This window comes from Staurois parvus, unplaced genomic scaffold (genome assembly GCF_062004578.1).
Source record: "Staurois parvus isolate SC_StPar_1 unplaced genomic scaffold, SC_StPar_1.0 ptg000061l, whole genome shotgun sequence".
Taxonomy (NCBI): Eukaryota; Metazoa; Chordata; class Amphibia; order Anura; family Ranidae; genus Staurois; species Staurois parvus.
The window spans coordinates 1,833,021-1,860,419 of record NW_028317857.1 but is presented as its reverse complement, the minus strand read 5'-3'; positions in this window follow the sequence as shown (position 1 = coordinate 1,860,419).

Below are 27,399 nucleotides of genomic sequence, written 5' to 3'. Positions count from 1 at the left end.
ACCTTTAAATAAAGACTGTGTTGAAATCAGATACCATGGCTCGGCTATCATGTCCCTGGAGCATGTGATGCAGAACCTGAGCAATGCAGAACATGCTTTTTCCAGCTGATAGGTAAGTGTATAGATTTGGCCCCCTCTACATTATCAAATCCTACAGAGTGTCAATTTACATGGTCCACCACTTTGTTGCTGAGTTGCTGCATGCCTAGGTGCTTGATTTTATACACCTGTGGCCATGAAGGTGATTGGAACACCTGAATCCAATGATTTGGAGGGGTGTCCCAATACTTTTGGCAATATAGTGTATCTAGATTTTGTAAATTACTTACCTAAATCATGCGGTCATGTGAACTTCTGCGGCATCTTCTCCAGTGGTGGTAATGAGGCAGCATGATCCCTGACCCTCTGTCTGGACATTGTTGATTGGCCCTGTGCTAATCACATGCACCCCCCCCCCCAACATAAAGAAAAAACTCTCCAGAAATACACCCCAAACAGAGCATGTGCAGACTTGCCACTGCTGCTCTGCACTATGACTGATGGATTGGGGACAGCAGAAGAACTGGAGGATCAGAGAAGACAGGATCAAACAGCCTTTTTACACAATGCAGAGGATTAACCTCTTAGGTTCCACAGTGAGTATAACAAACAAGCTTTACCACCCCACCCTACATTCCTCATACTGAAGCTCCCCCAACACTCCACACCTTTGACCTTACCACCATCGAGGAAGTCTCCAAGATCCTCTCTGATGCCCGCCTCACCACCTGCCCCCTCGACCCTATCCCCTCACAACTCCTACGACCTCCCTCCCCCTCCATCCTACGCTCCCTCACCCACATCGTCAATCTCTCCCTCTCCTCAGGCACTTTCCCCTCCCCTCTGAAACATGCACACATCACCCCCATACTTAAAAAGCCCTCCCTGGACCCCAATGACCCGAACAACCTCAGACCCATCTCCCTGCTCCCCTTTACATCTAAACTCCTCGAGCGCCTCGTCTACACCCGCCTATGCTCTCACCTCAACGACAACCACCTCCTCGATCCCCTACAGTCTGGCTTCCGTCCCCTACACTCCACCGAAACCGCCTTACTCAAATTCTCCAACGACCTGCTAACCGCCAAAGCTAATGGCCACTATTCAGTGCTCCTACTCCTTGACCTCTCTGTGGCCTTCGACACAGTCGACCACCCCCTGCTCCTCAAAAAACTACACTCCCTCGGCCTCAGAGATTCTGCTCTCTCCTGGCTCTCATCCTACCTGTCACAACGCTCTTTCAGCGTTACCTATAATGCTACCACCTCCCCCTCACTCCCCCTCTCTGTTGGGGTCCCTCAAGGCTCTGTCCTTGGGCCCCTTCTCTTCTCCATCTACACCTCCTCCCTTGGCCAACTCATACACTCTCACAGCTTCAACTACCACCTCTATGCCGACGACACACAAATCTATCTCTCAACCCCCCACCTCACCCCCTCGGTCTCTGCCCGAATCACACACCTACTGAGCGACATATCAGATTGGATGTCGCTCCACTTCCTTAAACTGAACCTATCCAAAACTGAGTTTCTTGTCTTCCCCCCAGCCCGGACCCCACCCCCCATTGACTTCTCCATCACATCCAACAAAGCCAATATCAAACCCGCCCTGCAGGCCAGAGTACTTGGTGTCATTCTGGACTCCAACCTATCCTTCCAGCCCCAAGTCCAATCTTTAACAAACTCGTGCAGACTCCACATCGCCAAAATACGCACGTTCCTAACCCCAGAAACCACTAAACAGCTCATCCACTCTCTCATCGTATCACGACTCGACTACTGCAACTCCCTCCTCACTGGCCTGCCTCGCCGCTGGCTATCCCCGCTTCAGTCGATCCTGAATACGGCTGCCAGACTCATTCACCTTTCCAACCGCTCCGTTTTCACCACCCCCTCTGCCAATCCCTCCACTGGCTTCCGATTGCGCAACGGATCAAATTCAAAATCCTAACATTGACGTACAAAGCCGTCCACCATACTGCCCCGAACTACATCACCGACCTAATATCTAAGTACCGCCCAGCACGCACACTCCGCTCCTCACAAGACCTCCTTCTCTCTAGTTCCCTGGTCTCCTCCTCCCATGCCCGCCTCCAGCACTTCTCCAGGGTGTCACCCATCCTCTGGAACTCCCTGCCCCAACCCATCAGATTATCACCTACTCTCCTCTCCTTTAGGCGCACCCTGAAAACCCATCTCTTCAGGGAAGCCTACCCTACCCCCTGCTAACTTGACCGACCTCCTCCACTCTTCCTACCACTCCATCCCCCACAGCTATCTCCTCCTGTACCACTATCCCCTCCCTCCTAGATTGTAAGCTCTAAAGAGCAGGGCCCTCAATCCCCTCATGTTTTGCATTGTATTGTTCTGTCACATGTTCTGTCCCCCTTTGTAATGTACAGCGCTGAGCAAACTATTGGCGCTTTATAAATACTGTATAATAATAATAATATACAGACTGATTTTACTGTTGTGGGTTTAGTTACAGTTTAAGGAGGGTAGAAAGGGTTATGATACTCTCCATATACTTACAGTCTTTGTTTGTCTTGGGTCATCAGGTCTAAGCTCTACAACAGGCCTCTGTATTGACAAATCTGATTTTTAATCTGGTGAATCATTTTCAGTGATAGATACCCCATTGCATGGCCATCCATAAAAAGGTCTTGAAAACAAAAACACAGGGCTGAACCATACAGAGGATTATGTTAGTTTTATATAATTAAATAGTAACACAACTATATAATATCAACTATTTCACAACAACATTTTTTTAATCAAATACAACCCAGTCTCCTTCTTTATATACATTTATATTCTTATTGGACATACATTTTCTCCTTTGGTACATAATGTTTCTAGACTGTGTACATCTGTTCAAACAATACACTGGAAGCCACTGACATGGATAACTATGTGGAAACATCTGCTTCTGAGACCCACTGCTGTACAACAGCTGCTTAGATATCCATGTCCAGATAAACAGCAAGGTATTTAATAATAATAATAAAAAAAAAAACATATACACAGTATATATTCTCATTGAGGAAAAGGAAATCAATAATTAATTATTATTTATTAAATAAAAATGCAAAAATGCATACATACCCACAGGTAATGGTTTTTAGAGGGAAAAAAAGGTTCTGTTTTTGGGACCCCTCAGTGTAGGACTATATTTGAGCATCATACTGTCAACTTACTACACCTAATTGATAACACCCCTTTCAGCAAGCCCCTCCTCTTTGATTATTTTAGTAAAAATTGATGCTAGAATGCCCAATTGGAAGCAGATCCAAAACAACAGGGTCAAATAGTATAAAGCATTTTTTTAAATAAAGGTGCAGTTGTCCTTTAAAGTAAGAAAGTGTCAAGAGCGGGGTTGCCAACCGTTCATAAATTAAAAAAAGATTTGTAAAACTCAGTGATTTTTATAACTGTCTGTAAATATCAGGGGCTGATAATTTGTCATGCTATGTTGACTCTTGTAAGTGTAAATCAGTCAAATTACTTGTTATGGGTATTGTCAGTGTTTCCATATTGTGTTTATACTGTTTAAATAATGATTGCATTAGTTTTTAATGTCATTTTCCAGGCTGTCAGTAAAAAATGTGCTGCATCAGAAAATTGGTTTAGGTTTTGTCAGTAAAAAATGCTGCGGGAGGTTGACAACGCTGCTAAAGAGGCACACTTAGTCTGGTTAATTTATCGGAAAAATGCTAAAGCCAGTGGGTATACATTACAGGCAGGCAACTGTAATGTTTAAAGCTAGGTCAGCAGTTGTTGCCTCCATGCCCCCCTCAGACTTACCTTTAACCACTTGCCCTCCTGAGGATTTACCCCCTTCCTGACCAGGTCATTTTTTGCATTACGGTGCTGCATGACTTTAATTGACAATTGCGCGGTCATGTAAAACTGCACCCAAATGATATTTTTGTCCTTTTTTTCCCCACAAATTGAGCTTTCGTTTGGTGGTATTTGATCGCCTGTGCGTTTTTTATTTTTTGCGCTATAAAAAAAAAATATTTTGAGCAAAAAAAATATTTTGCTATTAAACATGTCCAGTAAAAAAATTTTAAAAATCAAATTTCGTCATTAATTTACACCAAAATGTATTCTGCTACATGTCTTTGCTAAAAAAAAATCCCAATACGTGGAAATTAATTTGTACGTGAAACAAAGCATGTATTTTTAAAAATATATATGTTTTAAATATATTCTTCTGTTTTTTTTACCATATAAAAAAGTAATTTTAACATTTATTTTTACATATATTTATAAATGCATTCCAAAAATGTAGATCTGTATTTTTAAAGACATACAGTATATTTGAAATGTATTTTTAAAAATATTTTTCATATACCGTATATACTCGAGTATAAGCCGAGTTTTTCAGCACATTTTTTGTGCTGAAAAACGGCCCCCTCGGCTTATACTCGAGTCAACGTCTGCAGATGGCTCCCCCCCCCTTCCAACAGAAGGGAAACTACGGTAAGTACAGGGGTGGGCAGGGGGCTGCTGTCTCTTACCTGGCTCCGGTCCCACGACGATCCGGTCCAGGAAGCGCGGCTGCTCCTTCATTCGGTTCGTCCACTGGATGTTCGCGCGGCTGCTCGGCTCCGCCTTCTCACCGGTGATTGGCCGCCAGAACTGTAGCTCAGGAAAGGCACACAGGCGGCCAATAACCGGCGAGGAGGCGGAGCTGAGCGGCCCCGCGAAAATCGAGTGAAGGAGATGCAGGTAAGTGTGCCGTGCTTAGGTGCTGCTGCAACCACATATGCTGGCTGCAGCAGCACCGTACTGGAACAGGGGTCAGCAAGTGTCAGTGGGAGGAATAGTGCCCCATCATTGGTGTCACTGATACCAATGATGGGGCATTATTCCTCCCACTGACACCAACGATGGGGCACTTTTCCTCCCCCCCACTGACACCAACGATTGGGCACTATTCCTCCCCCCCCCACTGACACCAATGATGGGGCACTATTCCACCCCCCACTGACACCAATCATGGAGCACTATTCCACCCCCCACTGACACCAATCATGGGATACTATTCCTCCCCCCCACTGACACCAACGATGGGGCACTTTTCCTCCCCCCCACTGACACCAACAATGGGGCACTATTCCTCCACTCCCCCACTGACACCAATGATGGGATACTATTCCTCCCACTGACACCAATGATGGGACACTATTCCTCCCACTGACACCAAAGATGGGGCACTATTCCACTGACACCAATAATGGGGTGCTATTCCCCCCACTGATACTAATGATGGGGCACTATTCCTGCCACTGATACCAATGATGGGGCACTATTCCTCCCACTGACACCAATGATGGGGCGCTATTCCTCCCACTGACACCAATGATGGGGCACTATTCCTCCCACTGATACCAATGATGGGGCACTATTCCTCCCACTGATACCAATGATGGGGCACTATTCCTCCCACTGATACCAATGATGGGGCACTATTCCTCCCACTGACACCAATGATGGGGCACTATTCCTCCCACTGACACCAATGATGAGGCACGATTCTTCCCACTGGTGTTCCCACCCTCGGCTTATACTCGAGTCAATAGTTTTTCCCAGTTTTTTGTGGTAAAATTAGGTACCTCGGCTTATATTCGGGTCGGCTTATACTCGAGTATATACGGTATTTTGTAATAAAAACGTATTTCAACATACAGTGTGTGTGTATATATATACAGTTGCAAGAAAAAGTATGTGAACCCCTTGGGATTATGTGGAGTTTTGCATGAATTGGGCATAAAATGTGCTCTGAACGTCATCTAAGTCACAACAATAGAAGAACACAGTCTGCTGAACATAATACTACACAAACATTACATGTTGCCATGGTTTAATTGCACATAACATGTAAACATTCACAGTGCAGGGAGGAAAAAGTATGTGAACCTTTGGACTTAATAACTGGTTGACCCTCCTTTGGCAGCAATAACCTCAACCAAACGTTTCCTGTATTTGCAGATCAGACCTGTACAACGATCTGGAATAATTTTGGACCACTCCTCTTCACAAAACTGTTTCAGTGTAGCAATATTCTTGGGATGTCTGGTGTGAATCGCTCTCTTAAGGTCATGCCACAGCATTTCAATCGGGTTGAGGTCAGGACTCTGACTGGGCCAGTCCAGAAGGCGTATTCTGTGCTGTTGCAGCCATTGTTTTGTTGAATTACTTGTATGCTTTGGGTCATTGTCCTGTTGCATCACCCATCCTCTGCGGAGCTTCAGTTGGCGGACAGATGGTCGTACGTTTTCCTGCAAAATGTCTTGATAAACTCTGGAATTCCTTTTCCCATCAATGACAACAATCCGTCCAGGCCCTGAGGCAGCAAAGCAGCCCCAAACCATGCTGCTCCCTCCGCCATGTTTTACAGTGGGGATGAGGTTTTGATGTTGGTGTGCTGTGCCTTTTTTTCTCCACACATAGTGTTGTGTGTTCTTCCCAAACAACTCAATCTTGGTTTTATCTGTCCACAGTATATTTTGCCAGTAGTGCTGTGAAACATCCAGGTGCTCTTTTGCAAACTTCAAACGTGCTGCAATATTCTTTTTGGACAGCGATGGCTTCCTCCGTGGTGTCCTCCCATGTACTCCATTCTTGTTTAATGTTTTCCTTATTGTAGATGTGTCAATAAAAATGTTAGCATGTGCCAGAGATTTCTGTAGGTCTTTAGCTGACACTCTGGGATTCTTCTTTACCTCATGCAGCATTCTGCGCTGTGCTCTTGCAGTCATTTTTACAGGACGACCACGCCTAGGGAGAGTAGCAACAGTGCTAAACTTTTTCCATTTGTAGACAGTCTGTCTTACCGTGGACACATGAACATCAAGGCTTTTGGAGATACTTTTGTAACCCTTTCCAGCTTCATGCAAGTCAACAATTCTTGATCGTAGGTCTTCTGAGAGCTCTTTGAGGCGAGGCATGGTTCACATCAGACAGTGCTTCTTGAAACCAGTAAACCCAAAATAGGTGTGTGTTTTTTAAGGGCAGGACCTGTGCCAGCAACACATCCAATATCATCACACTGATTGGAGTCAAGGTTGGCTCATTACTGGCTTCAATTAGCTCTGAGAGAAGTCATTAAGCTAGGGCCTCACATACTTTTTCCTCCCTGCACTGTGAATGTTTACATGTTATGTGCAATTAAACCATGGCAACATCTAATGTTTGTGTAGTATTATGTTCAGCAGACTGTGTTCTTCTATTGTTGTGACTTAAATGACGTTCAGAGCACATTTTATGCCCAATTCATGCAAAACTCCCACTCCCAAGGGGTTCACATACTTTTTCTTGCAACTGTATATATATTTAAATATATTTTAAAATATATTGAATATGGCCAAAATTGTAGCATTTCAAATATATGTCAATATATTTGGGAAGAATATTTAAAAAATATAAAAATTTGAAATATAAATTTCAAATATATTTTTATTCCGTATAGACGAGCCTTCCCGGAACGCAATGATTACTGCAAGCAGCTATAGCCACAGGCAGTAATCGCGTGTAAAAAAAATCAGACAGGCTGGATGTACCCAAGTCAATCGATGGATCTTGGGTAAAATCAGCCTGCCCATGGGTTGATTGGAATTTGGCCAGTCCCTGCTGAAGCAACCGTACTTTGATCCATGTATAGCCGGCTTTAGAGAATGACTAAGGGGGGGGGGGGATGGGGCAGGTGGATTTATCTTGCATCATGTTACTTTAATAAAACTATTTTGGACTTAATTGACTAGACTGAGTTGAATGGAGTTCACCTGAATGCAATTAAAGTGCGACATGAAATAATGAAGCAGTTATTATTGCACCATAATGTTGAGCTCATTCTCTGCTTCTGTTTTATTAACCATGTCACCTACAGTCTAGGCAAAAATTAGCTTGTGGGTGGGGCTTAAGGTACCCTAGTGGGGACACTGTGAAACTGCGCTCACTAATGCCTAAACCATAGGCAGGGAGCAGGGGCGGACTGACCATTTGGAAAATCGGGCACTGCCCGAGGGCCCGAGGTCAGTAGGGGGCCCCATGAGATGCCCCTGGTACCTTTTTCATAGGCTTTTTTGAGCTTGGGCAAGGACACAGGGGCCCCATGATCCCCTATTGCCCGGGGGCCACATGAGTTCTCAGTCCGCCCCTGGTAGGGAGTTGCGGTCATGTGAAATCAACATTAAGCCAGATCTCCCATACTCAGAAGTGAGCAGTAACTTGCACAGTTAACTCTTTTGTAACTCTTGCCCAGACTCCTCACACTGTTAACACTTTGCACTCTGTTAGAGAACACAACTTCCCCAGGGGTGCAGCATTTCTGAGCCGGTACTCTGGAACCTGTACCAGTCTCCACCAACTCAACAATCCTGTCACCTCACTCTCGGTGACATCTTCCATTGTTGCTATTAGATACAGGAAAAGCACTTCTTCCACAAATCTCTCTCAGGCCCCACTACATCTCTCTCTTGTAACTGGTCGCTAGTGAAGGGGCCAAGCACATCACCCCTTTCCTGGCTGTTTGGGTGCTTTTGAAGTGATACAAATATGGTAGTTCCTAGCAATGGGAATATCACGTACACTGCTGGACTCTCTGTAGTGTTCTTCTTTTACTCTCTAGTTCCCTGATGTAAGACCTGTTCTTTGATACACCATGCATGAATTCCTTTAGAGAGACTTCAGACCAGGCAGATTAAAGGAACAGCAAAGGATCCTTATTGAACTACGGTAGTTAAAGATAACAAAGGAAGAATTATAAAAATGACATTGTCGCACACATTCTTGTACACAGTTCTTTAAGTGCCCCATAAAGTGACGGTACCTTAGGCAGATGGCAAGTCACAAAAGCAATCCTTATAAGGCAAGAGTCCATTTAGGCAGTAAATCCACAAAAGGTAGCAAGTAATACTTAAGAGTCCATGATCTGGTGATAATACATAAAAGGCAGTAAGTCCATAAGTGGCAGCTAAAATTCCATGTAAGTCCTCAGGTTCCAGACCCCATTGGGAACGCTGACTGGACCCCCAGATGGGAGCTCAGTCCAACGGAGTAATGCCTACAGATCTCTCCACTCTGCATGAACCTGTGTTCATGCAGAAGATACGCACATGCCAGTGTGAATGGACCCTTAATTTTAACACACATTATTTAAAGTGAAATTCTGGCTATACACCTAACTAGCATTAAAACTGTCCATCCCCCCTCCTAACACCTATGCTAATTAACCTGTATAAGAAAGATGTAAATACTTACCTGTTTTCAGGCAGCTTAGATCTGGTCACCTCATCTCCCCTGTGTCAACCAGTGGCAGCTACAGGGAAGAGGAGAGAGCCTTCAACAAGGGCTAGTAAAGCCTGGAGGAGTGAGGTCAACCATAGATTTCAAAGGTACATCCGTTGTTGGCACTCCCTCCTCTCCCTTCAGCAATGCTGGCAGACACAGAGGAGCCAGAGCGCATGAAAATATATAAATATACACGTTAGTTAGCGTAGATGTTAGGAGGGGGAGAGGACGGTTTTAATTCTCATTGTGTAAATAACTGGAATTCCCCTAAAATGATTCACATTTATATTAACGTTTCCACATTTGTAGAGAGAGAGAGTGAAAGAAAAAAAATACAGGTCCTGGATTTTATAAAGAGTGTTGTTGTCCCTCGGTCTATGCAGCAGATTCATGTACCTTTCGGAAACCAGTGTATGAATGTATCACATGGAGGTATGGTGGGGGGGCGGCCAGGGGCATATTTACCTTGAGGCAAACAAGGCGTTTTCCTTGAGCGGCATTTTTTAGGGGGGCAGCATCACCCCCCAGAAGAAAGGACACATGTGGCAGGTGACAGAGGATGGGGGCCAGGTGAGGAACTGTCTGAGCTCTACCATGGTATCTGAGAGAGGCTGCAGGCTGCAGGAGTGTGTAGGTAGAGGCTGACTATTGTTCCCACACAAGAACAACACTGGGCTTTCCTGACCATGTCTCCAGGGATGGTCGTATGCTTTTATTCCGGAGCTGAGTACTGGAGAAATGTTTCTCTCTCCTCTCTCTCCCTCCTTTTTTTAGATTGGGGGTGGGCGCTCGACTTAATTTTGCCTAGGGCAGCACAAAAACAAAATACACCTCTTGGGGTGGCAATAAGACTGGAGTGTCCATACTATGAAAATTCTGTCCTCAGGTCAAAGTCAGCCCCTGGGGCCACACAGTGTCATAGGTTAATATGGTAGGGTTACCTAATGTCTCCATTTGCCAGGGCCAGTCTACATTTCAAGGTGCAGACACCAACACATGTTGCAGGTGCCAACCCAAAATGGTGCTACTGGAGCCATATGTGCTTTTTCTTCTTCATACCCTAAAGACGTCTCTCCTAATTAGGTATGTATATCTTGGTGCCTCCTATTTGAAATCTGTTTCTGTATACCTTAAGGGTCCACACAATGGCTTAAAAAAATGCCAGTGCTCTTGCCAGAAAAAAACGCTAATTATATGCAATTTATTTTTTTATACTAGCGTTTAGAAGCATTTAGGAGCATTTAGCAACATTTAAGAGAGTTTAGCGGGTTTTTTTTGCCAGAAAACCACTCTCAAAAATATAAAACAGAAGGGTTTTTTTCTGCCTCTAAACGCTCAGCTTAAAGTATGCTTCTAAACGACCTAATGTGCATGGACAACATTAGTTGCTTCTACAGGCAAAACACTAAACTCCTTTAGGAGCAGCATTTTTTAAGCCAGTGTGTATGGACCCTGAATGTCTGCCTCTTGTTCTAAAAGTATCTGAGCAATTGCTTGAGGGTGTTAAAAAGTTGGGGTGTGTGATTTTGTGGGTGTGGCTACAAATGGGGTATGTTTTTGGAAGGTGTGGTTAAAAGTGTGCATGGCTGGTAGGGTGTCCCTGGATTTGATTTTGAAAATCTGGTAACCTTATGTTATGGTGCTGTGCAGCCAACAGCATTATAGCAACCAAGGACGCCGAGGCTGACAGTGTCATAGCAACCAGTGTAGGGAGGATGGGTGGCTCAAGGCAATGTTCCTCCAACATTATATTGGCTTTACAACCAGTTTCCCTAAAGCCTAGTTGCAATCAAAAACGTTCTTACTCCATCCATCTAAACCATCCTGTCAAGTGTTTATTTTTCCCTACCTGGTGAAGCAAGATTATACTCACCTGTCTTCCCCATCTAGGTCCCTCTCTAATGACCCTTTCTGCCTGCAGAGAACACTAGTCCAGCACTGCAGATGCACCACAAACCACACATCCTTTTCACTCCTTTCAGGATAACATCAGTCTTCTTCTGGATCCACAGACAATGGTGTAGATACCAGTAGACACTAAAAACTCACAAAACCAAAAGTCCTGCTCAAAGTTTCACCTTGTCCAACCCAGCGATCCCAATTCAGCCTGGTGTAGACTTCATAAGGGCCTATCTCACCATGATAGCCAAGAGTGACAGAAAAGTGGTAGAGCACACCAGACCAGCATCCCAGATTCTAATATGGCTATGAGTGGGTGAAACACGTTGGAGGGGTGTGGCTTGGGAGATGGTGAAGCTGAAGCCTTTCTGCCATATTAGAGACAGGGACAGTGGTCCGGTGTGCACTTCCACTTTTCCTTTCATTGTGGATCCCAGCAGGAAGTAAATAAAGAGAAGGGTCAAGTGACCACAGCTTAAGGTAAGTGAAATGGGCATTTTGGTAGGTTTTTCTTTTTCAATCCAGCAATCAGTGAGAGGGAGGTGGGCATTTAATGTAATCCTAGAGAAGGGTGTAAACTCTCAACTTGAAGTAATAGGCTAAATTCACATAGAAACATGCTGTATACTTTTCCTAAGAAATCATGTTGTAAATACCTTTTCTTAATCAGCTCTAATAATAAATAAAATATAATAAGTAGGACTGCGCTATGGACCCCTAGACCACTCACAGAGAGAAAAAAACTCAAAACTACCAGGTAGCTGCTGTTTTTAATGGAATCCCATTAAATGAACAAATCTATACATATGGAACAGCATTGTTCACTGATATCTAATCCAAAGGATGGAATAACTAAAAAATATGTAAATAATAAAAGCATAGAAAAGGATCAGGATTTTTTCTATATATTGATTGTTGTTTTTAGTTATTCCATCCTTTGGATTAGATATCAGTAAACAGCGCCGTTCCATATGTAGATTTTTTACTTAATCAGCTCTGCCTGCTCTGTGTCGATAAGTAGCTGGTGAGAGTGTGCTCTCTCCCCTCCAATGGTATGTGTATTTCAGCCCTTTGTTACCCTAGGTTCACATTTTGCAGAAATGCAGTACAGTCCATTTAAAATGATTTAATATGGGACATGTTCACACCTGTGCATTTTCACCCGGTGCAATTTTTGGAAAGGGTCAGGGACTTTTTTGAGCGCAAAAAGTTGCGTTTTTGTTTCTATAGACTTCAATGGAAACACTGCAGAAAAGCATGTATTGCATTTTTGCCTCATTTTGTATGCATTTTTGAAGCGTTTTAAGTCTGTCTAGCAACAAGAAAAATTAAAAAATGGGGGAAAAAAATGCAAAATGCATCAAAAACACGTCAAAAATGCATCAACAGCAAAAACGCAACACAATGCAATGCAGAAATGGCTCAAATGCAACCTCCATAGGTGTGAACCTAGCCTTAAACCACTTGCTTGACATAGAGCAGTTGAAAGTGTGCTATCACATGAGCACTCCAAAGCTGATTAAAGCATAACTAAAGTTCCGCTGTCAAAAACTGGGTGCAGGCAGGCTCTTTATTGTAGAAGAGACATGCAATGTCTCTTCTACAATAACCTATACCTATCTGCCTGCTTGCTCTTTTCTCCAGAATGTAAGCTGAACTGCGCATGCGCAGCTCAGCATACACTCACCAGCCACTTTCTTAGGTACACCTGTTCAATTGCTTGGTAACACAAATTGCCAATCAGCCAATCACATGGCAGCAACTCAATGCATTTAGGCATCTAGACGTGGTGAAGACAACTTGGCGAATTTCGAACCAAGCATCAGAATGGGAAGAAAAGGGATTTAAGTGACTTTGAATGTGGCATGGTTGTTGGTTCCAGAAGGGCTGGTGTATTTCAAAAACTGCTGATCTACTGGGATTTTCATGCACAACCATCTCTAGGGTTTACAGAGAAAATATCCAGTGAGCGGCAGTTGTGTGGTCGAAATTGCCTTACTGATGTCAGAGTTCAGAGGAGAATACGCAGACTGGTTCGAGATGATAGAAAGGCAACAGTAACTCATGTTAATATGGACCAAAATCTCTGAGGAATGTTTCCAACACCTTGTTGAATCTATGCCACAAAGAATTAAGGCAGTTCTGAAGGCAACAGGGGGTCCAACCCGATACTAGCAAGGTGTACCTAATAAAGTGGCCGGTGAGTGTACACTGCCAGTACCTGTAAGCCAGGATAACTGACTCCTGTGCCAGTGAGGGAAGGGGACCATTGAAGGAAAGGTAAATTTAGCTTTGCTTTATAACAGAACTAAAACCTCCTATTGTTTTCAGCCAAGGAAGCTGCCAACTTAGCCTCTGGTTGAAAAACATGCAATGAGGGGGGCGTGTCCAAGATGGCGCCGAGAGCAGACGTCCTCTCTTGAGCTCCGGCATCCAGAATCCCCATCCGTTGCCATCTGGGGACAGGGGGCCGTCGGCTGGGGATCCCTTGCTACCGGAGCCTTGTCTGAGGCCAGGGGAGGGGTGCCGAGCCACCCTGCTCTTTCTGCGGGCAGCTGGAGCGTGGGACGATTTGCGGCCTGAATTTTCCTGAATCCGCGGCTGGGGCGGATTGCCACCGCCGCTGGATCACCGCATCGCCGCTCTGCCCATCCGATCCAGGGGACAGGTCAGTTGTTGGGGCAGACTGGGGGGACCCCCCTGATCCTCCTGGTGGCCCCGTGGATAGTGCCATATCCCCACAGCATCCCAGTGAAGTGCTGGGGATTTGCATAGGGGCAGGAGTGCTGCTGGATGGGAGAAGAGGCTCCTTTGGTAAACCCCCTCCCCATATGGATAAATCAGGGGTGCCGGAGATATAGTTTGACAGCCAATTACAAACCTACATACCCGGTCTAGCTGCTATAGCCATCGGCATCTCACTGGCTGCAGCGTCATGAAGGTCCTTCTGTGAACACCTCCCCGGCGGGGGACACGTACACGAGCCAGGAGGAAAATGTCAGTGTGACCTCTCTGTGCCGTGCCACCGAAATAATCCTCTCGGCCACTGAGCTTTTTACACCCTAGCGTATCACTTCAACAGCCTGAAGGTGTCTTGGAACCTAACGAGCTACCTTTAACAATGCACCACACCCCCCGCACTAAACTTAAGCATCGGGCCCAACAGCATTCCCCTCCGCAGGGCCACGCCGCTAAGCTGCTTCCTAGTCCGCCTGAACCTGATGATAATACCCAGCTTCCAGGTGACCATGAGTCTGATGGCGATAGCCAGCGGCAATTTCCATCGGGGATGGCTGATTCTTTTGAACACAATCCCGAAGCCTTGCTACACAAATTCCGTGCTATAGTGCGAGAGGAAATTACAACTGCCTCACGTAAATTATCTTCTGATCTAGCGAGAGGCCTAAAGGAGCTAGGCCTTCGTGCCCACCAATTAGAGCAGCGCATGGATCTGGCGACTACAGTTTTGGAGGGTCATGAACAGGAAGTGGAGGATCTGCACGCTGAGCTGGATACTTTGAAAGATAAGCTGGAGGATGCTGAGAATAGAGCACGCAGGGATAACCTCCGCATCCGCGGAATCCCCGAGGCGATCACCGATCTGCAGGGTACTGCTACTGCTTTTTTCCAGGAGTTGGCCCCTGAGATTCCCATGGAACGTTTGGAATTTGACCGTATCCATAGAGCTCTAGCACCCAAGCCTACAGAGGGTCTTCCCAGAGACATCATTATTAATTTTCACTTTTACCGCACTAAAGAACGTTTATTGCAGGCGGCTCGGAACCGCTCGGCTCTGGAATTTCAAGGTCACTCTGTTCATTTGTTTGCAGACCTGTCCCCAGTTACGATTGCTAAACGTCGTACTCTAAAGCCCTATCTTCAAATTCTTCAATCTGCTGATATCAAGTACAGATGGGGCTTCCCTTTCAAGCTCACATTCTCCTACCAAGGTCATCAATACCAGGCCTCCTCGCCAGCGGATCTTCGACGACACTTTCGGGAGCTTAACCTGGAACTGCCACAATCCCAGAGTGAGGAGACTTCAATTCCTACGCGTCTTCGAAGCTCCCAGTCTTCGCGTAAATCTCCTCCTAGTCAAGGTAGTGCCCAGGCTCTCCGAACCCTACAAGCCCAGCGCTTTCAGGATGCTTCCGTGACTTGATGTTTGGTAGCTGACCGCCAATTTATAGCTTCGTCACGTGCGTATCTCTGCTGCCACTTTCTAGATTTGACTCTGGATTTGCTCAGGGATTCCCTACCTTTGGGTGTTTTGTCTCTTCCGTTCCAGAGTGGATGTTGGTTTTCTCCGCATTGAACGGTTGAGACATCCATAACCCTGCAAGTTTCGCATTGTTCCTTTATAGGTGTATTAGCCTAAGATGTTTATATAATGGTTTTTATATTTTATATTATTGCCGAGTTGTTTCGGTGGACGATCGTGTCCCCCTCCGAGCTGGCTAGCGGTCTGGTATTTTTATTTTTTTTTTGTCCCGCCCGCTACCTAGCCTCTAAGTGGGTGTTCTACCCACAGTTGATTATTACAATGCTTAAAGCGATTTCAATGTTTCAAAGATATCTTGCCTGTATATCAGATGTCTTCTTGCCTTTCTTTTCTGTTTCTTTCTCCTTGTCTTTTGTTATGCGTGCTTTATGTTTTTGTAATTTTTTATTCAGGGCTCCTGGGGACCATGGTGGATTTGATCTTCCTCCTTTTCGATTGCCATGTCGTTGAATTGGTTATCATTAAATGTTCAGGGGATGAATTCCCCGCAGAAACGGGTAAAAATATTTAAATTTCTCCGGGCTCGTCAAGTTGACATTGCATGTTTGCAAGAAACTCACTTCTCCACTACTTCTGCCCCAAAGTATTTTGATGCACGATACCCTCAGATATTTCAGGCTAATGGCCCTACTAAACAGAAAGGCGTTTTGGTCGCCTTTCATAGTAAAACTCCCTTTGTCTGTGTGAGATGTATTGCTGATCCCAATGGCAGATACCTTCTGCTACAAGGCACGATTCATGGTATAGATGTTACCATACTGTCCTATTACGCTACCAACGTTAACTCTGGACCTTTTCTGTCGCATTTATGTTCACTCTTGGCCACACATCAACGGGGTACACTTTTGATGGCAGGGGATTCGAATTTGGTACTAAATCCTACATTGGATAAATACCCAGCGGATCGTTCTGACCCTTCTGCGTCAGCGAAGTCCTTTAAACGTGCGTTAGATACCCAGGATTTAGTAGACTTATGGCGTGAATTTCATCCTCGGGGGACAGACTACACTCACTATTCACACCCTCATCATTCTCACTCCAGAATTGATCATGCCTTCGTTTCACGTAAACACCTCCCTTTAGTTCGCTCTATCTCTATTCTAACGGTCCCATGGTCAGATCATGATCCTATTCTGGTGGTCTGCCGATCTCTCCTATGTAGGCCGGCTTCCTCTTCATGGATAATAAATGACTCTTTGCTTTCGCTTAAGGAGATTCAGGCGGAACTACGACGTAAGTCTCAGGAATATTTTCAATTAAACTCGGGTTCTGTCTCTTCTTCAGTAACAGTTTGGGAAGCGTACAAGGCAGTTCTTAGGGGACATATTATCCAAATAGCGTCAAGGCGAAAGAAGGACAGACAGTTTAAGCAGCGCCAGTTGGAATCGAAGTTAGCCGCCGCGTCTACCCAATTTAAACAGTCACCTTCCCCGTCGAACCGTAGACTGTTGGATCAGGCTCGTTTGGAATTGGATCTTTGCTTAACAGATGAGGCTGAGCGTTCTTTACGTTGGACTCGCCAGAAATGGTATAGTAAAGGAAATAAACCAGACTCTATGTTGGCCCGTAGATTACGTTCATTTGCACAGCATCCCAAACCGATATCTTTACGTACTCGTCACAATACCCTTACGAGCAATCCCGTAACGGTTTTGGAGGAGTTCCGATATCGACTGGCTAAACTTTATTCTGATCCTACCCAGGCTGATCCTCAGTCCATTTCCGACTTTTTATCCCGTCTACCCCTGCCTACTTTAACGTCGGCGCATAGAGATTTGATGGACCATAATATTCAAGTTTCTGAGGTTTTGCATTGCATAGCAGACCTGAAAACGGGCAAGCGCCCAGGTCCTGATGGATACACGGCACTATACTATAAGAAACTGGCTGATGTTATCGCTCCTCACCTTGCCGCTATGTTTAATGCAGTGAAAGGAGGTTCGAATTTTTCCCCGGATGCTTTAACTGCTAATGTGGTTATGATTCCTAAACCGGATCGAGATCACTCATCCTGGGCAAATTACAGGCCTATTTCTCTTATCAATATTGACATGAAAATTCTTACTAAGATTTTGGCTATTCGATTGAACTCCTTCCTTTCTCGCCTGATCAAAAAGGACCAGGTGGGATTTGTTCCCCATAGGCAGGCCGGAGATGCTATCAGACGTATTTTACAATTGCAACATTTGGCCCATACTCGTAAACTCGATATGATGCTCTTATCCTTAGACATCAACAAGGCCTTCGACACTCTATCTTGGCCATACCTTCTGTCAGTCCTTCATCGCTTTGGCTTTGGTCCTTCATTCCTACGCTGGATCTCTTCGCTATACACATCACCCCAAGCGAAGCTTAGATACTATGGATTTGAGTCCTCTACATTTTCGGTTGCCAGAGGCACTAGAGAAGGCTGTCCGCTTTCCCCTTTGCTTTTTATTTCAGCCTTGGAACCGTTGGCGAAAGCCATCCGTATACATCCCGATATTACGGGGGTTGAGGTGGCGGGCTCTCATCATAAATTGTCTCTGTTTGCAGATGACATACTGTTGTCAATTTCGAACCCGAGGGTTACTTTGCCCAATTTGCTCGCGGTTCTCGATTCTTTTGCGATCCTTTCGGGCTTACATGTCAACCCTGCTAAATCCAGAGCTATGTCTGTCACCATTCCACCACCACTTTTGATTACCTTGAAGCAAACATTCCCTTTTCAATGGCTTTCGGCCTTGCCATATTTAGGAAGTAAGCTTACCCCGACATATGAAGGATTGTATCAGGCTAACTTTCCCGCTGTCTTTCGAGAGCTGACTGAGCTATTGTCCTCCTGGTCTCATTTCCCACTTTCTTGGTTTGGCAGAATTAATGCGATCCGTATGACCTATCTTCCGAAGCTACTGTACTTATTTTGTGTTTTGCCGGTTACAGTACCTTCGCATGTATTGCGTATCCGTCAGCGAAAACTTCTGTCCTTTATTTGGGGTTCTTCTCGACCCAGAATTAGCAAACATATCCTATTTGCACGACGGAGTATGGGGGGGTTGTCGGTTCCAAACCTCCAGTCTTACTATTTGGCGGCTAACATTGCTCCTCTAGCTCATGTTCATGCTTCTCACCATTTCCCCCTGTGGGCAATGGTGGATATGATGGACTCCCACCCGATACCGCTCTCCTCTTTGCCATGGCTTCCCATTTCTCAGCGTCCATCTACCCTTAGTCCGACGCTGACGCTTTCGTTACGTCTTTGGGATTCTATTAAATATTCAGCTGGCCTTATTTCTCCTCACTTGCTGCTGTTACGTCTATTGCACAATCCGTTATTTCCTCCGGGTAAGGACAATCCCAAACAGTTTGCCTGGTGACAGACGCATGGTTTTTATGATGTCCACTCGCTCCTATCTCCCACTAGAATAATTACCTTCGAAACTTTACGATCTTCTTATAACATTCCTCTGCGAGAACACTTTGGTTACCTTCAACTTCGCCACTTTATCAACACATTAATACGCATGCATCTGGGACCTTATCGTTTGTCCCCCTTTGAAAGTCAGTGTAGACACAGACCTCATGCCCCGGGTTTGATCTCTTTGATTTACGCTTCCATTATATCTTGTAGAACACCTCCGGTTGGTTCCTATCATCAGCGTTGGCAGTCTGAATTAGGAGGGACTTTAGACCAACAGGATTGGCAGACCATGACCCAAGCACTATCTAAGAGTTCCAGGAATGTCCTTATCCTTGAAAATGCCTATAAAATTCTTTACAGATGGTACTATACGCCTGCCCGTCTAGCTACTTTTATACCTTCATCTTCCCTGGTTTGTTTTCGGGGATGCCAACAATTGGGCACCATGGCCCACATCTGGTGGACTTGCCCTAAAGTAAGCAGATTGTGGATTAGGGTGTATGCCCTCCTTCGCACTATGCTTCACGCAGACATTAAGTGTAATCCGTATGAAGCGCTTTTATTTAAACCATTGGAGGGCCTTCTCCGTTCTGAACGGCAGCTGGCATCACACTTATTTGTGGCAACGAATTTGACAATTGCGAGAGCCTGGAAAACTCCCCTTCTTAGTTTTGAAGCTGTCAAAAACCAGATGAATTTCATAATGGTCAATGAAAAACTGACGGCCATATTGTTGGACACCCACACAAAATTTTTGCAAGTATGGCGTCCCTGGCTGGATATAGCTCAACCTTCGAGATTCGACCAGTCCTTTCTATCGATATAAGGATGGATTCTGTCGTGATCGCTTGGGAGCCCCTCTGTTTTTTTTTTTTGTTTTTTTTTGTCCTTGTCTCTCTACTGTTTGTCCTTTTCTATTCTCCTTTCCAAGCTGCTCTTAATCATATTTTATGGATTGAGTTTCCTGCTTTATATGCTACATCTGCAGTACTATCTATGTACCCCAGACTTCTTTTAGGTACCTAGGGTTTGGAATAGATCTCACTTCTTGGAAAGGTTCCACTTCATGTCTATCCTGTTTTGTATAATGTTGATGTAGCAAAACTTTCTTTTGAACTCACATCATTATGGACCCAAAAAGGTTCGCTAATAGTTCCTCACTAATTCTTTCCCTTATCCTTGTCTTTATGAAACATCTATGTAAAATTTTTCTTTTCAACTTACGCCCCTATTAATGTATGATTTAAATTGGTTTCCATTTATCCAGTACAATTTATATTTGATGGTCATTGAATCTGTAACCCGAATGTTTGTTTATCTCTGCTTCATCTACAATAAAATTTTTGTAAAAGAAAAACATGCAATGAACGTGCCGTGCTTCTCTTAATGTTACCCAATGCTAAATAAAGATAACATAAAAATCCCAGTGCAAAATAAATATTATAAAATATTAATATATAACAAACACTGTGCACAAAAAAGCTAATGAGTATAGTCCACCTCCACAATGTGGTTCTTTCAATACACAATGATGACTTCAAATATTCCCTTTATCATGTGCAGTGTACCTCCACCAACACCAACACCAGTTGTGCTCTCACCTGGAATTTTTGATCTCACAATTAAAGTATGGTCAAAAATGGCTTGTGCCCATTATATGGACATATATTGGTGGTAAGACCTCTATCAAGACTCTCCTTCACTGCTGATTCAGCTCCTTCCTTCTCCTCCACTCAGCGCACATATGGAAAAATATATAGGCAAACCAATAGTGCTTTATCGTTTAAAAAACTGACATTTTATTAATATATAAAATGGCCACTCACATAGTACAGGGGCTCCATTGCACCAAATATTGCACACATAAAAACAGTCTGTAAAAACCATAGCTGACACCCTCAGGCTCTAATGCATCTCACCAGACTCCTCTCCGTGAGTTCTCTCCGGGACAGTTCAGCTGACCGCGAGCGTTATGACATCACCAAGCCCCTCCACTCCCCTAAGTTCATTTGCCCTTACCCTCATTTTTAATGGGGTTTTTTTGCAGCTGTGACATATCAGGAACGTTTTGAAAATGAGGACTACGTGAATCTGTTGTAGGTGTCCAACCTATCGCTGAAACTTACACCCATAGCCTGTGAAAGGGCCATGTTTTAAAGCAGTAGTAAACTCCTTTAAGAAATAAAAATGTAGGTCCTAGGGTGGATTCATGTGTTAATATGCAGCACATACTAACACTGACATCACACTGCTCATGGGGTTCACGGCCTCAGCACAGTGCTCTGAATTGACGGCATACTCAATATGCTGTCAATTCAGAGCGTGTGCTGCTGATGTTGCCGGCAGCTTCCAGTGTGAATATCACCCTCTAATGCGCTAGAGAATAAGGTAAATTCAATGGCTCAGTCAGTAGTTGGAGTGAGCATGTCTGATTGAAGGTCAAATCCAGGTTAAACTGGATGACTCCACCTGGTTCTGGAGATCCACGGAAACTTCCAGAAGCCAGTGGGCGGAGGGGTGGAGACCTAGAAATGCATATTCATGGGAGTTTGACCGATCCCAGGCTGAAGGCTCGGGTAGAGTGTCAGACTGCCCCTGGATATAAGGAGCCATCTAAGCAGGGATCTGGAGTCTGGAGGAAGAGGGATTACTGAAGGTGCTGCTGTGTAGCCTGGGAGGAGGCCCTGGCAAGGGGGAGTTCCGCCTCCAGGCTGAAGGCAGCAGCAAAGGAAAGGAAGCTAACAGAGGGAGTTCCACTGCCTTATATTCCAGTGTGAGTACCTCTAAACCCCTGGAGCCAACAGGAGAGACAGCTACTTGGTGCAATACTTAACCAGTTCTCCCTGGGACAGTGCTACATGCCTGTCTTGGAATCTCTTGCTCCAGGGTGCTCTTCAAAGGACAGCCAGGTGGATGGGTATTTCCTAGCTGGGGTCTGAAGAGAGTTCACTTAGAGGAGATCAAGAGCTCCTTACAGAGACTGTGCTATTGATTTATTAAGAGACTGTGCCACTCCGGTTGGAGTAGAAAGTTCAGGATCTTCCTTTTTGTACATAATCAGAAGGCTTGCCCTCAGAGTTATTACTGCAACTCCATTTGGGCATCCCATATATCCCTAACCCTATCCAAGCTGTTTATCCCCTAATAAAACAACAAAAATAAGCTCTTGGACTGGTTACTGACTGAATGGAAGTCTAAAAATGTATGCTGCCTGGCTGTGCAGGATATAGGGGGATCCGATACTCCTCCTTCATGAGTAATCACTACAGACATTTACACTGATGATCAGGGCACTGATCATTCGTGCCCTGATTATCAGGGTGGCCCCATCAGTGAAGCATATCAGTGCCCATCAGTACAGCCCCATCAGTGCAGCATATCAGTGCCCAACAGTGCAGCCCCATCACAGCAGCCTATTAGGGCAGCATATCAGCCTATCAGTGCAGCCTATCTGTCCCCATCAGTGCAGCCTTATCACTATCCATCAGTGCAGCCTCAATCAGTACAGCATATCAGTGCCCATCAGTGCAGCCTCATCAGTGCCCATCAGTGCAGCCTCATCAGCGCACATCAGTGAAGAAGAAAAATTACTTTATTTTTAAAAACTTTTTTTTTTGGTTTATTTAGCAAAAGAAAAAAAAATGAGAGGTGATTAAATACCACCAAAATAAGGCTCTCTCTGTCTCAAAAAAATTATAAAAATTTAGTGTGGGTACAGTGTGGCATGACTACACAATTGTCATTCAAAATGCAACAGCGCTGTGGCCTTCTTGAATTGCAGGCAGAGAGAAAGACAGACACACACACACTTGCACTAAGGCCTGGTTTACACGTGTGCCGGTTCTTAACACACCTCTGGATCATTTTTCAGAACCTGTTGACAGGTGACTTGCAGGCAATAACCTATTTCCTTTCATACGTTGCATTTAGTGTTACCAGCCAAACACTCCACACATAACAAGTATAGGATATATCCCCTCCGTTTTGCACACTTTGACAGTTATAACCGACATGACTAGTGTGGTGCAGCCTCATTTACTTAAATAAGTTGCAGTGCAATGCACCCTTATATACTTGCAGTTGTGAGGCAGTAAAAAAAAACAGTTGAGCTGCATTTCTACTGCCCCACAATTGCTCTCCTTAAGTTGCAAAGTCTGTACAGGGGTATACATATGCTGCAGCTGCATTCAGCAGGAAGTACTGAAAAAAAAAAAGTCAAGCAACATTCTACAGGTCTGTGGCCATCTCGAGCTTGACCACCATGGTTGCATAAGTGTAGGATTATATATTAGGCCCATTCACATGGGCACTGAGGCCCTTTCATCACGAAAAGTAATTTGTTTGTGTGTTCAGAGCAGCATGGAGCTGCGTGCAGGCAGCCTGTGTTAATGTTGAAGCAGGCGAGGCATGGTAAAAGCAGGCAGTTGAGCTGCACAACAATGCAGTCACTAAGGGCTGTACCCATACTACAGCCAGTTGCAGGTGCTACAGCCTCCAAACACGACCCACACAGCAGAATGGGGTGATGCAGAGGATCTGTGTTATGATATTTAAAGCAGTCGGTAAGAAGGTGAAATGTCAAATGCCCTCTAAAAAGTGATGCCCTGACGGACTGCTTTTTAGATGGGTGGAAGTTTGGTCATCTGTTTAAATGAGCCCTAAGTCATTGGAGACGCAGTGGCAGTATGCACTCACCGGCACATCTGAGTTGGCAGGGATGGGTGTGTGGCCCCAAACATAGACAGTGTGTGTGCAGGGCTGTGCACCCATTCCTACACACGTCAGACTTGTATGTGCTGATGAGTCCATACTGCCCCGGTGTCTTCAATGGCCAAGGAATTGTTCGTACAAGCGGCAATACTTCCGCCCCCCTGAAAAGCTATTTTCTGGGGAAACTTACTGCTGCTATGTCTCCATTGACTAGTGCAGGCCGCCTGCACATACAGTTGCAAGAAAACGTATGTGAACCCCCTTGGGATTACATGGAGTTATGCATGAATTGGGCATAAAATGTGCTCTGAACGTCATCTAAGTCACAACAATAGAAGAACACAGTCTGCTGAACATAATACTACACAAACATTAGATGTTGCCATGGTTTAATTGCACATAACATGTAAACATTCACAGTGCAGGGAGGAAAAAGTATGTGAACCTTTGGACTTAATAACTGGTTGACCCTCCTTTGGCAGCAATAACCTCAACCAAACGTTTCCTGTAGTTGCAGATCAGACCTGCACAACGATCTGGAGTCATTTTGGACCACTCCTCTTCACAAAACTGTTTCAGTGTAGCAATATTCTTGGGATGTCTGGTGTGAATCGCTCTCTTAAGGTCATGCCACAGCATTTCAATCGGGTTGAGGTCAGGACTCTGACTGGGCTACTCCAGAAGGCGTATTCTGTGCTGTTGCAGCCATTGTTTTGTTGAATTACTTGTATGCTTTGGGTCATTGTCCTGTTGCATCACCCATCCTTTGCGGAGCTTCAGCTGGTGGACAGATGGTCGTACGTTTTCCTGCAAAATGTCTTGATAAACTCTGGAATTCATTTTCCCATCAATGACAACAATCCGTCCAGGCCCTGAGGCAGCAAAGCAGCCCCAAACCATGATGCTCCCTCCGCCATGTTTTACAGCGGGGATGAGGTTTTGATGTTGGTGTGCTGTGCCTTTTTTTCTCCACACATAGTGTTGTGTGTTCTTCCCAAACAACTCAATCTTGGTTTCATCTGTCCACAGTATATTTTGCCAGTAGTGCTGTGGAACATCCAGGTGCTCTTTTGCAAACTTCAAACGTGCTGCAATATTCTTTTTGGACAGCAATGGCTTCCTCCGTGGTGTCCTCCCATGTACTCCATTCTTGTTTAATGTTTTCCTTATTGTAGATGTGTCAACAAAAATGTTAGCATGTGCCAGAGATTTCTGTAGGTCTTTAGCTGACACTCTGGGATTCTTCCTTACCTCATGCAGCATTCTGCGCTGTGCTCTTGCAGTCATTTTTACAGGACGACCACGCCTAGGGAGAGTAGCAACAGTGCTAAAATTTCTCCATTTGTAGACAGTCTGTCTTACCGTGGACACATGAACATCAAAGCTTTTGGAGATACTTTTGTAACCCTTTCCAGCTTCATGCAAGTCAACAATTCTTGATCGTAGGTCTTCTGAGAGCTCTTTTCTGCGAGGCATGGTTCACATCAGACAGTGCTTCTTGAAACCAGTAAACCCAAAACAGGTGTGTGTTTTTTAAGGGCAGGACAGCTGTCAGCAACACATCCAATATCATCACACTGATTGGAGTCAAGGTTGGCTCACTCCTGGCTCCAATTAGCTCTGGGAGAAGTCATTAAGCTAGGGCCTCACATACTTTTTCCTCCCTGCACTGTGAATGTTTGCATGTTATGTGCAATTAAACCATGGCAACATCTAATGTTTGTATAGTATTATGTTCAGCGGACTGTGTTCTTCTATTGTTGTGACTTAGATGATGTTCAGAGCACATTTTATGCCCAATTCATGCAAAACTCCACGTAATCCCAAGGGGTTCACATACTTTTTCCTGCAACTGTAGCTCTAGACGCATAAACAAATGTCTCCCCACACTGTACAGGTCTCTGCGTTTGTGTTTACGAGCCCTTATGCTGACAGTGACTGTTTACACACATACACTGATCAGCCATAACATTATGACCACAGATAGGTTAAGTGAATAAAATTGATTATCCCCTTACAATGGCATCTGCACATCAATGGCATATATATTAGGCAGCAAGAAAACATATTGTCTCTGAAGTTGATGTTGAAAGCAAAAAAAAAAAATGGGCATCACAGTTTGTTGTGTATGGGGCTGTGTGGCCGCAGATCGGTCAGGGTGCCCATGCTGACCCGTGTCCTCAGCCAAAAGCGTCTACAATGGGCAAGTGTTCACCAGAACCTGACCACAGAGCAAAAGAAGAAGGTGGCCTGGTCTGATGAAACACGTTTTCTTTTACATCATGTGGATGGCCGGGTACATTACTTACTTGGGGAAGAGATGGCACCATGTTACACAATGGGAAGAGGGCGAGCCGGCAGAGGCAGTGTGATGCTTTGGGCAGTGTTCTGCTGGGAAAACTTAGGTCCTGCCATTCATATAGATGTTACTCACATGTACCATCTACCTAAACATTGTCGCTGACCAAGTTCACCCCATCATGAAAGCAGTGTTCTCTGATGGCAGTGGCCTCTTTTAGCAGGATAAAAAATGTTTCAAGAATGCTTTGAGAAACACATGTGAGGTGTTGACTTGGCCTCCAAGATCTGAATCCAATCAAGCATCTGTGGAATGTGCTGGAAAAACAAGTCCAATTCTTGGGGGCCCAACCTTGCAACTTACAGGACTTAACGCAGGACTAAACCCTCCTATCCTTTTCAGCCAAGGAAGGTAGTCGAACAGCTGGTCCTCCCCCCCACCTCAGCAGTAGTGCAGTATGTGGACTCTCTTCCTCCTGTCACCTAGCAACAGCAATAGACCAATCAGAAGAAAGGAGGAGAAAAACAGATTTTTCATGAAAAAAAGGATTCTGCTCAGAGTGTGACAGGAGAGTGATGTGACAGGAGTGTGACAAGACATGTCAAGGAAACTCCACCTAAGAGAGAAAGCTGAGCCCACAGCCATGTGAGGGACAGCTACAGGGTACAGAGTGTGTACTGAGGGATGGAGCTATCTACCAGCATCATCACAGGAAACCTAGAGTGAGCCGATACCTGATCAAACAGACCACTGCTGCTGTGTCACTGGGTCTGGTATGAGGGACTTGTTACCATTGCTAGAGATTGAGTCATTAGGAACTAACTACCAGCTACACCACAGCCCTAATACTGCCTGCAGGCCCTATTGACAGTCTTAACCACTTCCTGTCCGGACACTTTTACCCCCTTCCTGTCCAGGGCAATTTTTAGCTTTCAGCGCTATCACAATTTGAATGACAATTTGCGCGGTCATGCAATACTGTACCCATATGAATTTTTTACCATTTTTTTGAGACAGATAAAGCTTTATTTTGGTGGTATTTATTCACTGCTGGGACTTTTATTTTTTTTACGATGTAAATGAAAAAGTCCAAAAAGTTTGAAAAAAAGTGTTTTTTTAAATAAAATTTTGCAAATAAATAATATTTCATCATAAATCTTGGCCAAAATTTATTCCGTTATTTTTTTAGTAAAAAAAAAAAATCCAAATTCGTTTATAACCAAAAATTATAATTTTTAAACATTTTTTTACATTTTTATTTTATTTTTTTATATTATTTTTTATTTTTTACATACTGTCACCCTAGCAGTACAGTGTCACCATGGTGACACTGTACTACCTGTGGGGGGTGATGAAGATTTATTTTTTTTTTTTTTTACACTGATTGCTTTTACACCCATATAGGATGTAAAAGCAATAATTTCTCTTTCTCTCTGTCTGCATTCTTGCAGTCATTGAGAATTACTGAGTGAGC